The 13,226-nt window shown below is 40.8% G+C and overlaps 1 pseudogene; it reads left to right on the forward strand.

Annotated features, from left to right (window-relative positions):
- Positions 1-11,246: 11,246 nt before the first annotated feature.
- The window catches only part of LOC149174133 (indole-3-acetic acid-amido synthetase GH3.5-like), an 89,051-nt pseudogene continuing 87,071 nt past the window's right edge, over positions 11,247-13,226 (forward strand).

A 13,226-nucleotide genomic window follows, 5' to 3' on the forward strand; every position in this document is an offset into this window, starting at 1 on the left:
ATTGGAAGGACGCAAGAGAAAGTGAATGTACTTTGTGACAGTCAAAGCGCTATTCACTTGGCTACAAACCCTGCCTATCACAGCAGAACCAAGCACATTGATGTAAGGTATCATTTTCTGACATGTGATTGATGGCGGAAAAGTAGCTCTTAAAAAGGTCCATACGCGAGAAAATTGTGCAGACACATTCACAAAGCCAGTGACAGTAGAGAAGCTGCGGTGGTGTTTAGCTTCTCTTGGCTTGCAGGGAAGATGATGAAATTGTTGTCAAGGTGAAGTTTGTTAGTTTGACAACGAATTAGTAACTTTAGGTAAAATTGTAAATAGACAGTTGTATACCGAATAATTAGTTATGCAACGATAGTTGGTGATATAAAACTATCGAATGCCCATGAAATGTAGTGCGGAGAATTATTGTTGAATAACACATTCAGTTTCTAATTCAGTTTCTTATCTTGGTTATTCATCCTTGAGTTTCTTGTTTTCTTCATTATTTCACTTATTCATCCTACAAGTTGCATACTCTTCCCCTGTGTGCTGGGGCGCTACACTAACTCGTCGATTTCATTTGTAACGAGCCTTTTCTTTTGAGGAGATTCTTCTCCTCCTTACTGATAGAAAGGGTGTTCAAGGCTCTTTTCTTCACTACAAAGTACTTCAACTCATCCATAAATTGTTCAACATCATTTAATTCAATGTCAAATCACAGCGATGCATCCAAATGTACAAAGCACCACAATTCATTATAGGAAGTTCGCGCAACAAAGTACCCAAAAGAAGAAAGGCCAAGATGAACACCAGCCCAATGTCGTTCTCTTAATAATAGATGGTATAGTTACCAAAATGCCTTAATTGCAGCGTTTCATTCAGCTCCCGGTATTTCCACCGCACTTAAACTCACAAGAAATGAAGCCAACTGCTGGTTTAAATTCCACGGTTGAATCACCAGTGGTAACGAAGATTGGGGTAAACAAGTTCCAGAATGGATTGGGGTGCATGTTTTAGAATTGTACGTAAAGACCTGGTGAGCTTTTTCCACCGCACATAAACTCACAAGAAATGAAGTGTCGGTTTAAATTCTCATAGTGCCTCATCCAAAGTTGAGTCATCAATGGTAACGAGGCCATCTAAAGTGGTTAGAACATCGCAAGTATTGGTAGAACATAGAAAAATGAAAGATGTTGTACCATTAATGTTTCCTCTGATGATGCACCGTTAATGTTTGGAAACAGAATGTCAAGAACTTCCCATTGAAATTCCAACCCTGCTTCACGGGAACTTAGTAACAAACATAGAAAAATTAAAGATGTGGCCTTTAAAATTTCTGCCAATGCTTAAGATGTATGTAGATTTCAAGATATTAGAAAATAGAAAGAGATGAGATAGATTGTGCACACAACACTAAATCACGCTTGATATTATTGATCACATCAGTTACAAATATATAAGGCATAACACACTGATTTCGACACATTTAGACCATAACTCCAACTCATAACATAGGAATCATAACCTTCTAGATTGATGCCTAGGGATTCACAATGACAACTACACATGACATGGAAGCATTACTTCCAACACTCTCCCTTAATGCTTACATGGAAAACATTAAACACACATATTACAACAATAAATAAATCTTTGTCAGATTTGTTTGATATGGTCTTTTTCAGTTCCCACATCTACTTTGGAATCTCGCAAGCACCGCTATTTCACTACCACATCTTCGTGTTGTCACTTGACCTCCATTTAAAACGTAACCGCCTCTGACCGTCGTTGATGAACTTTGCAGAATTGACGCTTCTCAACCTCCTAGAGCGCAATGGGTCAGTCTCGATACTAAACCATCCTATGGAATTGCCACCATCTGTGAATCCACGGCCCTCCACAACCTTCATCGATGTTCTAGGATAGCATTCTAGATACAGAATGCCTTTAGCAGACAATTCTACAACTTGACTTTATTAAGAACTGTCTGTAACTAATGCTCCCGGAGCATGATAGGTCACATTAATCTGTTCGTTGGCATGTTCTTTGTAGTTCTACATCATTTTTATTTTATTTCTTATTTAAAAGCCAAAATATTTTTACAACTCACACCCACACCCACACCCACACCCCACATCCCACAATCTTCAATTAATAAAAAATCAATAGAACCACCACAAACATCAACATAATTTCACACACTATCTTCTCAACACAATTTGCTGCCAAGAATCATTAAATATCTACCACATGGATTATAAAATAGTGAAATCGAACCCATTATATGCCCTTTCGTATTCTAGTGGCGGCTTTGGCTATCTGGATGGAATGAATCAAACGATCCACTAGCTTCTGGGCACTAAATGACATTATCAAGTAATTCAGATGGATGATTGGCCCATCGTCTCTAGAACTCCTGCGCTTTACAGCTTGACTATTTCCGAAGGCACAACATGGCCTTATCTCACACGGATCCACGATCCACCCCAAAATTCGCGATAATGTGGTGGCTTTGATGTGAAGAAGTCGTTTTCTAGCATCTTTTATCGTTGGCTGCAACATTCGATGCTGATAAGGCCACCATTAACGAGAAACACACCTTTCCCCCGAGCAAAACCTTATTGAGCGGTCTGGCAATCTACCGATTTATTTATTGTTGTTGATGCGCAGCGATTGAAAGTCGTTGACATTGCAGCGTTTTAGATATCTGATGCTAGGCTTTCAAGCAGGTCGTCCCCTTCTTTCGTGTGCCTAGATCTGAAATCTGGATGCTTGGTCATCCTCCAATTCTGCACTGAACACCTCTCCATCGAGCGGATCTACCAGAGCGAGACTAGCGTTGGAGTTCGTTCCTGTTGTCCATATGTTGCCTGTCCTAATGTGCACTGTGTAAACGCAGGTCCCCTCGAAATAAGTTGAATCTCCATAAGCAATGGCTGAAAAGAGAAGCAGAGCACGAGCAGGATTGTTTTTGGGGCTGTCATGACTCTCAATAATGTGGAAATAGATGGGACCAGAGGATCAATAACACCGTGAATGTCAAAAAGGACAAATTTGGATTCCAGTGCTTTGAAGTAGTGCAGACCTCGAATACTCGTTCATCTTGACCTTGGCACCTTCAGATCTTGTGCTTGAAATAGTCTTCAATGATGATTATAATATTCAGAGATAAGAAAAGTTATGGCTATGGCTTTATCACAATACACACACAAATATTTATAAAGGATTATAGATTTTACAAACACTCATAAAACAACGCTCTTACTCTAATCTATTTATATAGCAATAAACTCAAGGCTCTCTCACATTTTCCTGGCTCTCCCTCAGGGAGTTAGGCCAGAACCTGCTCTGATACCATGTTATAAAATGGAAAGAGATCAGATAGATTTTGCACACAACACCAAATCACACTTGATATTATTGATCACATCAGTTACAAATATATAAGACATAACACACTGACTTCGAAACGTCTAGATCATGACTCCAACTCATAACATAGGAATCATAATCTTCTAGATCTATGCCTAGGGATTCACAATGACAACTATACATGACATGGAAGCATTACTTCCAACATCAAATATTATTGATTCCTTAGCACAAAGACAAGACACATGATATGATATCATGATAGACTCTGAAAGCTCATGATATGACAAAATCTCGCTTCAATATCTATGACAGAATGTAATGATAGAAATATGAGAGAGAAAAAAAATACACACAACACAAATCACACTCCAAATTCTATATATACATATATATAAGTCACTGACTTCGATAAGTCTAGATCCTAAGAAAGTGGATCTACAACTCGGACGTGACACAACAACTACTCATACACAAAAAACAACATCTTCTATATTGACACCTCGAAACTCATAATGAAAACTTGTAAATCACATGACACATGACATGGAAGCATTACTTCCAACATGAAAATTGATGTTGTCAACTAGTGATTGTAGTGTCCATAATTTTGTTGAAAGCTTCAATGATTCAGTGGCCATAGATATCAACGTTTAAATAATGTTTGAGATTTTCACCCTGCTAGCCATAATCTCCTTGCCAAACTCTAGTTGTAGCAAGGATACAACACCTTTCCATGATATGTTCAAAACTATGACCAAGTTCCCTCCACCTTTAGCTACTAATATTCTGAACTCAGATAAATTTTCTATGGTACAAGATGTTATATTAACAATATGAGGCGTGACTTCCTTTCTTCCATCATTCACATAAATTCCATATTTCTGATAAAGCTAGTATCAAATCAGAATTGGAATTTCAGATCTTGCAATAAATGGATGAGACTATTTTGTTGCACCAAGGATGATTTTGGATATAAGTGTCATTTGATTTTTAATCTGCGCGGTATTTATTTGGGTTACAGTGTGTGTACCTTGATTGTCTGTCTATTGGAGAACTGTTCCTCCTCGGGATTTTGCAAAACCTGCCTTGGTTTGGGGTTTTACACCATTCGCGCTCATTAATTTTTCATTTTTACCTCCGGTCTTTGGCTCTGCGAGCTCCTGGCTATTCCTTGCAACTTCTGTGTTTTCTGTTGTGAGTTTATGAGTTTTGTCTGCCTGGTCAACTGAGTGATGTGCTCCTGGTTGTATTCGTGGTCTTGGTCGTTTTAGGACTCAGCCTGTATGCTATTGTTCGCTCAGCGAAACCCTGGTAAGGTTTGCGTTATGGAATTTGTTTGCATTGTACATTCTTTGTCACTGTGTGTATGTATTCTGCCCTAATGTCTGTCTTTGTGCGTTTTTGTCAATTTCTGCCTATAACTCACAAGGGTTTACAGATAGTCGAGAGCTGTAGGGTTCATGGTGACATTTGCTTCGGCTCTGGTTCGTTGGCTCCCAAATTCGACAGGGTTATGGTGGCATTCTCTGTTCGTTCCTCCTTCAGCTTCGCCTGGTAAGTTCCTATTTCATGCTAGACTTTCCCTTCGCTATTCTTCCTGAGTCTAATGGCATGGCTCCATTGTGAGCAGGAGGTTCGTCCGGGGTGAGAAATGCAGTTATGGCTTGCCTGTCAGGTAACGACACACTTTCCTTTTGTTCAATCTTTTCGTTCCAGTTCTCTGTTTTTTGTGGGTGGAACCTAACCCTTGTTCTGTTTGTCTTTGTGCAGGTGGAGCCGTTCGTTGGTCTTGATGCATGGACTTTCGGTGCCCTGAACAGTATACAGGTAGAATCATTTTGTTGTTGTAGTTTGCTTGTCTGGGTTTTCCGACTTGTAGGGTATGTTTGTTTTTCGTTGGCCTTGTGCCGCTCTCTGTTCCCGGTTCCTTGGCTATTAGGATTGGTGGTAGATTTAGGAAATGAATTAGGACTCTATGCGGTTGGCTTCTGTTTGTAGTTGTGTTAGTTCCCACGTCTACGAACTGGGTTGGTCTTGTAATTTTTTTTGAGCAGAGAATGTGAATATATATATGGACTTTGGATGACTATATTTGTAACCCTATGAATTTGTGCGGAAATAAATTTTGAATCGCTCTCGTAGTTTTTACATACCTGCTATGATTGTATATGCCTGAACGTTTTGGTTGTGCGGCTTGTACTGGTCGTTGTTACTCTTCGTCCGATTTAAATATATTTTCATTCTGGTTCAGAACCTGTAGTGGTATATTAACAATGTTCACACCATAAAAACAAAATTGCACAGCATTAAGTTACACATCATTGAGGACGCTGTAGGATTGTATGTGCACTGAATAATGAATATATTCTTTTACTGTTAATTTCTTTTACACACTCGAACCCGTATTGGGCTTGTTTTCCTTCTTTTGTAGCACTGTTCTCAAATAGTTGGATAACTGCTGTTAGTTTTTGTTGCCGGTTATAGTAATTACTTCATATATGGAACTTCTTCATAACTAGCTAGCACATTTTCCTTTAAATGCATTTACAACAGTAATATAATTGTTTGGAAACAAACGATTCTAACTAATTACTACTGTTCCTAATTAAAAGTCTTTACATTGTTCTTAGGCATTTTAAACAGAAAAGTAAAATAAAAACAAAAAATAAAAATAAAGACAGATATACTATCCATCCAGTGAGCTATGTTCTCTGTCCTTTTCAGAAACCATGTCAACCTTCCTTTCATCTTTGCCCTATTAGCCAGATGCTCCTGCATCAAGCTCCCGGGGTAAAAGAAATTCATGGCTCCGTTCCATGAGTTCCTCCACCGAATAGCCAGCCTTCTGTATCTGCGCCGCATCGAGCCATGAGCTGTCCTCCATTGGACGGTCTCTCCACTTGACGAGGTAACGTAGATATTCTTTCCTACGTGTCTTCTTGGCTACCGGGGTGCTGAGGATCCCTTCAATCTCATGGGACTGGGCTGAAGGCAATTGTTTCTTCCAAGAACTGTCTCCAAGTTGGGTGTCTCGTTCTGGCTGTACCACACTATCATCCTCTGCTTGGGCATTATATGGGAACAGATCTGCCACATTGAAAATAGGTGATATGCCTATGTCAGGTGGCAGCTGAATCTCGTAAGCGTTGGATGAAAATTTACGTAGGATCTTGCATGGACCAATTTTCTTATATTTTAGTTTATTATACGTGCCCTTAGGAAACCGTTCCCGGCACAGGTGCGCAAGGACCTCATCCCCAACATTAAAATGCACCTCTCTTCGTTTTGAATCTGCTTGCTGCTTGTATTTCTGTACGCTGTCCTGCAACCTTAATTTGACTTTCTCATGAAGTTCGCTCATTGCTTCGGCAAAGTCTTCCCCATCCGCGCTTCTCCGTTCTAACTTTCCCAAATCTCGCAATTCATGTATTCCCCGAGGATGCATGCCATACAAGATCTGAAATGGGCTGTGTCCAGTGTTACGATTGGGGGAATTGTTATAAGCGAATTCTGCCTGAGCGAGAGCTCGATCCCATAACCGCGAATTTTCTCCAGTTAAACTCCGTAATAAATTCCCCAAGCTCCTGTTCACCACTTCCGTTTGTCCATCAATCTGCGGATGATACACAGAGCTGAAATTCAATTGCGTGCCCAACTTTTTCTACAGGGTGCGCCAAAAGTGTCCTGTGAATTTTACATCCCTGTCTGAAATGATAGTTCTGGGTAGGCCATGTAATCTAACAACCTCCGTGAAAAACAGGTATGCCACGTACGTGGCGTCACTAGTTTTCTGGCAAGGAATAAAATGAGCCATTTTCGAAAATCTATCTACCACCACCATTACTGAATCATACCCCCGCTGTGTTCTAGGCAGTCCGAGGACAAAGTCAATGCTGACCGAGTCCCATGGCCTGCTTGGAACAGGTAGTGGTGTGTAAAGTCCAGTATTCTGACTATGTCCTTTCGACAGTTGGCAGACTTTACACCTGTTTACATATCTCTGTACATCCCTGCTCATTTTAGGCCAATAATAAAAATGTCCGAGTTGCTCCAAAGTTTTGTTGATGCCAAAATGTCCCGCTAATCCACCACTATGCTTCTCCCGTACAATATTCTCCCTCATTGAACAGTCCAGGATACATAATTGTCCACCTCTGAACAATAATCCTTCCTGTAAATTATAGTCCAACCATGGGCTTGCATTCCTCAACACAAGATTTTGGCAGGATTCAAAGGCTTCCTTGAAATCTGTGTCAGTTTGGTACAAATCTTTCAAATGTTCGAATCCCAATACCTGTATGCTACTCTCCTGTAAGAGCAAGGCTCTTCTGCTCAAGGCATCCACCACTTTGTTGGCTTGTCCACCTATGTGTTTTAACAAGAAAGTGAAACTCTGCAAGTATTCTACCCATTTGGCGTGCTTATGGTTTAACTTATGCTACTGCATTACATATTGTAATGCCGAATTATCAGAAAATAAGACGAACTCATTGCCCAGCAGGTAGTGCCTCCAATGTTTTAAAGCTTGGACCACAGCATAAAATTCCTTGTCATACGAGGAATATTTCTGCCGGCTCTCGTTTAGTTTTTCACTAAAAAATGCCACTGGTCTGTCTTCCTGACTGAGCACGGAGCCAATAGCTGTTCCACTCGCGTCATACCGAACTTGAAAAAGTTTATTGAAATCGGGCAGCCTCAAGATTGGCCTCTCCGTGATCTTCCACTTCAAAAGCTGAAAACTGTCTTCTGCCATCTTGGTCCAACAAAAAGGCTGACTGGCCTTTTTGATGGTCTCTAACATTGGTGCGCAGATTTCACTGAAATTTCTAATAAATTTTCGATAAAAACTTGCCAATCCGTGGAAACTACGTACCTCAAATAAGCCCTTCGATGACGGCCAACTTATAATTGCTGCAATCTTCTCGAGGTTCATTTTCAATTCATTTTCTGCAACTACAAACCCCAGATAGACCAGCTCCTTCTGCAGGAAAGTGCATTTCTTTATTATCAGCAGTTTGTTCTGCTGTAACTTCTCTAACACCCTTCGAACATGTTGAAGATGTTCTCCTTTCGTTCTGCTGAAAATTAAGATATCATCAAGATAAACTATCACAAACTTGCCAATAAATTCCTTTAACATCTCATTCATCAATCTCATAAAGGTACTAGGAGCGTTGCTTAATCCAAATGGCATGACCAGCCATTCGTACAGCCCTTCATTAGTCTTGAAAGTTGTTTTCCACTCATCTCCTTCCCTAATCCTGATCTGATGATAACCACTCTTCAAATCAATCTTTGTAAAATAAGCTGCTCTGCTAAGACAATCCATCATGTCGTCCATCCTGGGTAAGGGAAATCTATATCGAATAGTAATTTTATTAATAGCCCGCGAATCTGTACACATTCGCCATTCTCCACCCTTCTTAGGTGCGAGTACTGTTGGTACTGCACAAGGGCTCAAACTTTCTCTGATCAGTCCCTTATCCAGCAACTCCTGCACTTGTTTACGAATTTCTTCATTGTCTTTCGGACTCATCCTATACGCTGCCTTGTTCGGCAAGCTTGCTCCAGGTATAAAATCAATATGATGGCTAATACTCCTCTTGGGAGGCAACTTATCTGGCAGATCGTCAACTACAATGTCTTGAAATTCTTTTAACAACTCCTGAATTTCTACAGGCAGTTCTAATTTTTCTATGTTTAGCAACATCGGTTTTGTCCTCCTTACAATCGCATAATTGACCTCATTTTCCTCAATCTGCTTCACAAAATGTTTTCCTCCAATTAACAATGTTTTTGTTCCACTCTGTTCTTCTGCATCCTCCTCTTTGATGGGTACAAGCGTATGTTTGATCCCATCTTTCACAAATTTATAACAATTTGTCTTCCCATCATGCATCACCTTCCGATCAAATTGCCACGGTCTCCCTAGCAGTATATGGCACACGTCCATTTGCATAATATCGCAGACCACCGTGTCTTGGTATTTGCCAATGTGGAATTCAACCTCACACTGTTCATCAACTAATAGCTGGTGGCCTTTCTGTAGCCACGACACCTTGTAAGGTGTGGGTTGCTTAAGCCGCTTCAATCCCAGCTTTTCCACCATTTCGGTGGCAACTAAATTGTCTGTACTCCCGCTGTCTATAATCAATTTACAGCACTTTCCATGTGATTTGCAAACTGTTCGAAACAATGCCTTTTGCTAGGTCTGTTCAACCATCTCTTTGGTTGGCTTCAACAGCACTTTGTTCAAAATTAGGGCCTCCCCTGTTTCTGCCACGTTTTCTATCTCCCGGGGCTGTGCTTCAGCTTCCTCAGGCTGCGCAAAAAATGCTCCCCTCTGGCCAGTGTGCTCAGCTTCCGGGCATTCGAAGGATCTGTGCCCCCACTTATGGCACCTGTAGCACTGGACATTAGTCCCCCTTCCGCGACCATTTCCTCTTCCCCGCTGATATGGCCGACCTCCTCTAGTGTTATCTCCCTTCTCTGCTACCCCTGAAGCTCTGGAACTGCTGCCTTCTTCGCTGTTAGTGGCAGTTCTCCCTCTGCCGTAGGACTATCCTCGTCCTCTGCCATTTCCTCTCCCTCTCCTATTGTTCTGTTTCCTGTTAATTTTCTCTTCAGCCTTTACAGCACTCTGAAAGGCCTCTTCTATACTTCGGGGAGAGAGAATACTTATCTCGTCCAATATTTCCAACCTTAAGCCATTCACATACCTCGCTATTTTTTCTGGAGTATCATCCATATAACCAGCACGTAAATTTACACGGTAAAACTCTTCTGTGTACTCCTTTACAGTCATACCTTTCTACCTTAAATTTTGCACTCGTCGATAAAGCTCAACCTGGTAGTCTTTAGGCAAAAATCTGCCCTTCAATTTTGCCACCATCCTTGGCCACTTTCTTATTGGCAACTTGTTCATTCATTTCCTGTCCGCTTGGACACTATCCCACCATAAGGCAGCGTGTCCTTTTAATTTAGTCGCAAAAAATCTAACTCTTTTGTCCTCACTGATTTCCTCATTTTCAAAATACTTGTCTAATTCACTTACCCAATCCAGCAAGACATCTGCGGACAGACTGCCATCATAGTTAGGGATCTCAGGTTTGGGTTTGCTGCTGGCTAACAATACCAATCGTAACAGTCTTAACTCTGGGGCTTCTTCCTCTGATCCATCTGTAACAGTTGCTGCCTCATCTTCACTATCATCCCCAAGTTCCAGGTCTCTTCGCCTACCTGCCTCTACTACTTCCAAGCGAGCTGTAAGGATTCTCAACTGTTCTCTCAATCCCTCGTCTGCTACTCTGCATGAACCTCTCCCACGTCCTCGTCTTTGTACTTCCATCGTCCTCTACTTCCTCAAAATGCTGCTCTAATACCACTTGATGGGGCGAGCCCACGTGGTCCCGTCGTCTATATGTTGATGTGTTATGTACTCACAATATATATAATAATGAAATTGATTTTGGATATAAGTGTCGTTTGATTTTTAATCTGCGCGGTATTTATTTGGGTTACGGTGTGTGTACCTTGATTTTCTGTCTATTGGACAACTGTCCCTCCTCGGGATTTTGCAAAACCCGCCTTGGTTTGGGGTTTTACACCATTCGCGCTCATTTATTTTTCATTGTTACCTCCGGTCTTTGGCTCTGCGAGCTCCTGGCGATTCCTTGCGACTTCTGTGTTTTCCGTTGTGAGTTTATGAGTTTTGTCTGCCTGGTCGACTGAGTGATGTGCTCCTGGTTGTGTTCGTGGTCTCGGTCGTTCTAGGACTCGGCCTGTATGCTATTGTTCACTCAGCGAAACCCTGGTAAGGTTTGCGTTATGGAATTTGTTTGCATTGTACATTCTCTGTCACTGTGTGTATGTATTCTGCCCTAATGTCTGCCTCTGTGCGTTTTTGTCAATTTCTGCCTGTAACTCACAAGGGTTTACAGATAGTCGAGAGCTGCAAGGTTCATGGTGACATTCGCTTCGGCTCTGGTTCGTTGGCTCCCAAATTCGACAGGGTTATGGTGGCATTCTCTGTTCGTTCCTCCGTCAGCTTTGCCTGGTAAGTTCCTGTTTCATGCTAGACTTTCCCTTCGCTGTTCTTCCTGAGTCTAATGGCCTGGCTCCTTTGTGAGCAGGAGGTTCGTCCGGGGTGAGAAATGCAGCTATGGCTTGCCTGTCAGGTAACGACACACTTTCCTTTTGTTCAATCTTTTCGTTCCAGTTCTCTGTTTTTTTGTGGGTGGAACCTAACCCTTGTTCTGTTTGTCTTTGTGCAGGTGGAGTCGTTCGTTGGTCTTGATGCCTGGACTTTCGGCTGCCCCGAACAGTATACGGGTAGAATCGTTCTGTTGTTGTAGTTTGCTTGTCTGGGTTTTCCGACTTGTAGGGTCTGTTTGTTTTTCGTTGGCCTTGTGCCGCTGTCTGTTCCCGGTTCCTTGGCTATTAGGATTGGTGGTAGATTTAGGAAATGAATTAGGACTCTATGCGGTTGGCTTCTGTTTGTAGTTGTGTCATTTCCCACGTCTACGAACTGGGTTGGTCTTGTAATTTTTTTTTGAGCAGAGAATGTGAATATATATATGGACTTTGGATGACTGTATTTGTAACCCTATGAATTTGTGCTGAAATAAATTTTGAATCGCTCTCGTAGTTTTTACATACCTGCTATGATTGTATATGCCTGAACGTTTTGGTTGTGCGGCTTGTACTGGTCGTTGTTACTCTTCGTCCGATTTAAATATCTTTTCATTCTGGTTCAGAACCTGTAGTGGTATATTAACAATGTTCACACCATAAAAAAATTACACAGCATTAAGTTACACAGCATTGAGGACGCTGTAGGATTGTATGTGCACTGAATAATGAATATATTCTTTTACTGTTAATTTCTTTTACACAGTCGAACCCGTATTGGGCTTGTTTTCCTCCTTTTGTAGCACTGTTCTCAAACAGTTGGATAACTGCTGTTAGTTTGTGTTGTCGGTTATAGTAGTTATTTCATATATGGAACTTCTTCATAACTAGCTAGCACATTTTCCTTTACATGCATTTACAACAGTAATATAACTGTTTGGAAACAAACGATTCTAACTAATTACTACTGTTCCTAATTAAAAGTCATTACATTATTCTTAGGCATTTTAAACAGAAAAGTAAAATAAAAACAAAAAATAAAAATAAAGACAGATATACTATCCATCCAGTGAGTTGTGTTCTCTGTCCTTTTCAGAAACCATGTCAACCTTCCTTTTGTCTTTGCCCTGTTAGCCAGATGCTCCTGCATCAAAGGAGCTCCTACCCCGCTTTAAGAATTTCTAATTCATAATGCATTTCTTGATATCAAAAATTAAATATTTTATCAGGTTCAACTTCTCTGAGATAAAATCCTCCACTACCAATAAAAATTGATCCTTAAAAGAACATTTTTTCCAAAGCTAAATAGGTAGCAGAAGCAAAGTTCAAATATCTCAGAAGCAACCTCTAGAAGAAGATGTTTCTCCCCATTGTTGCTTTCCTTATGAATGGTATTGCTTTCTTTCTTGTGACACTGCAACTTAACCAAATTGTCAGTATCTAGTGAAAATAGGAACTCATTGGTAGTCATAACTACATCGTTCCTTATCTCCTTTCGCACAATTCAAAAATTATACCACTAATGTGAATATATGAATATTGACCACAGGGTGAGTGCATGGAGTTGGGTTACACTTTTTTGCAAGAGAGGGCACATTTTAGGTGAAAAACAATAGCTCGATCAGCCATTTTAAGCGCTCAATCAAGCAATCTATGAGCCCTCTATCGTGTTGTTCTAGGGATTCAAGATACTAGCTTGATCGACAGTTAAAACAAAAACTCAATTGAGCTTC

The sequence above is a fragment of the Pinus tabuliformis genome, chromosome 4_1 (genome assembly GCF_031772625.1).
Source record: "Pinus tabuliformis cultivar Carrire ecotype Pingquan chromosome 4_1, CPIR1, whole genome shotgun sequence".
Taxonomy (NCBI): Eukaryota; Viridiplantae; Streptophyta; class Pinopsida; order Pinales; family Pinaceae; genus Pinus; species Pinus tabuliformis.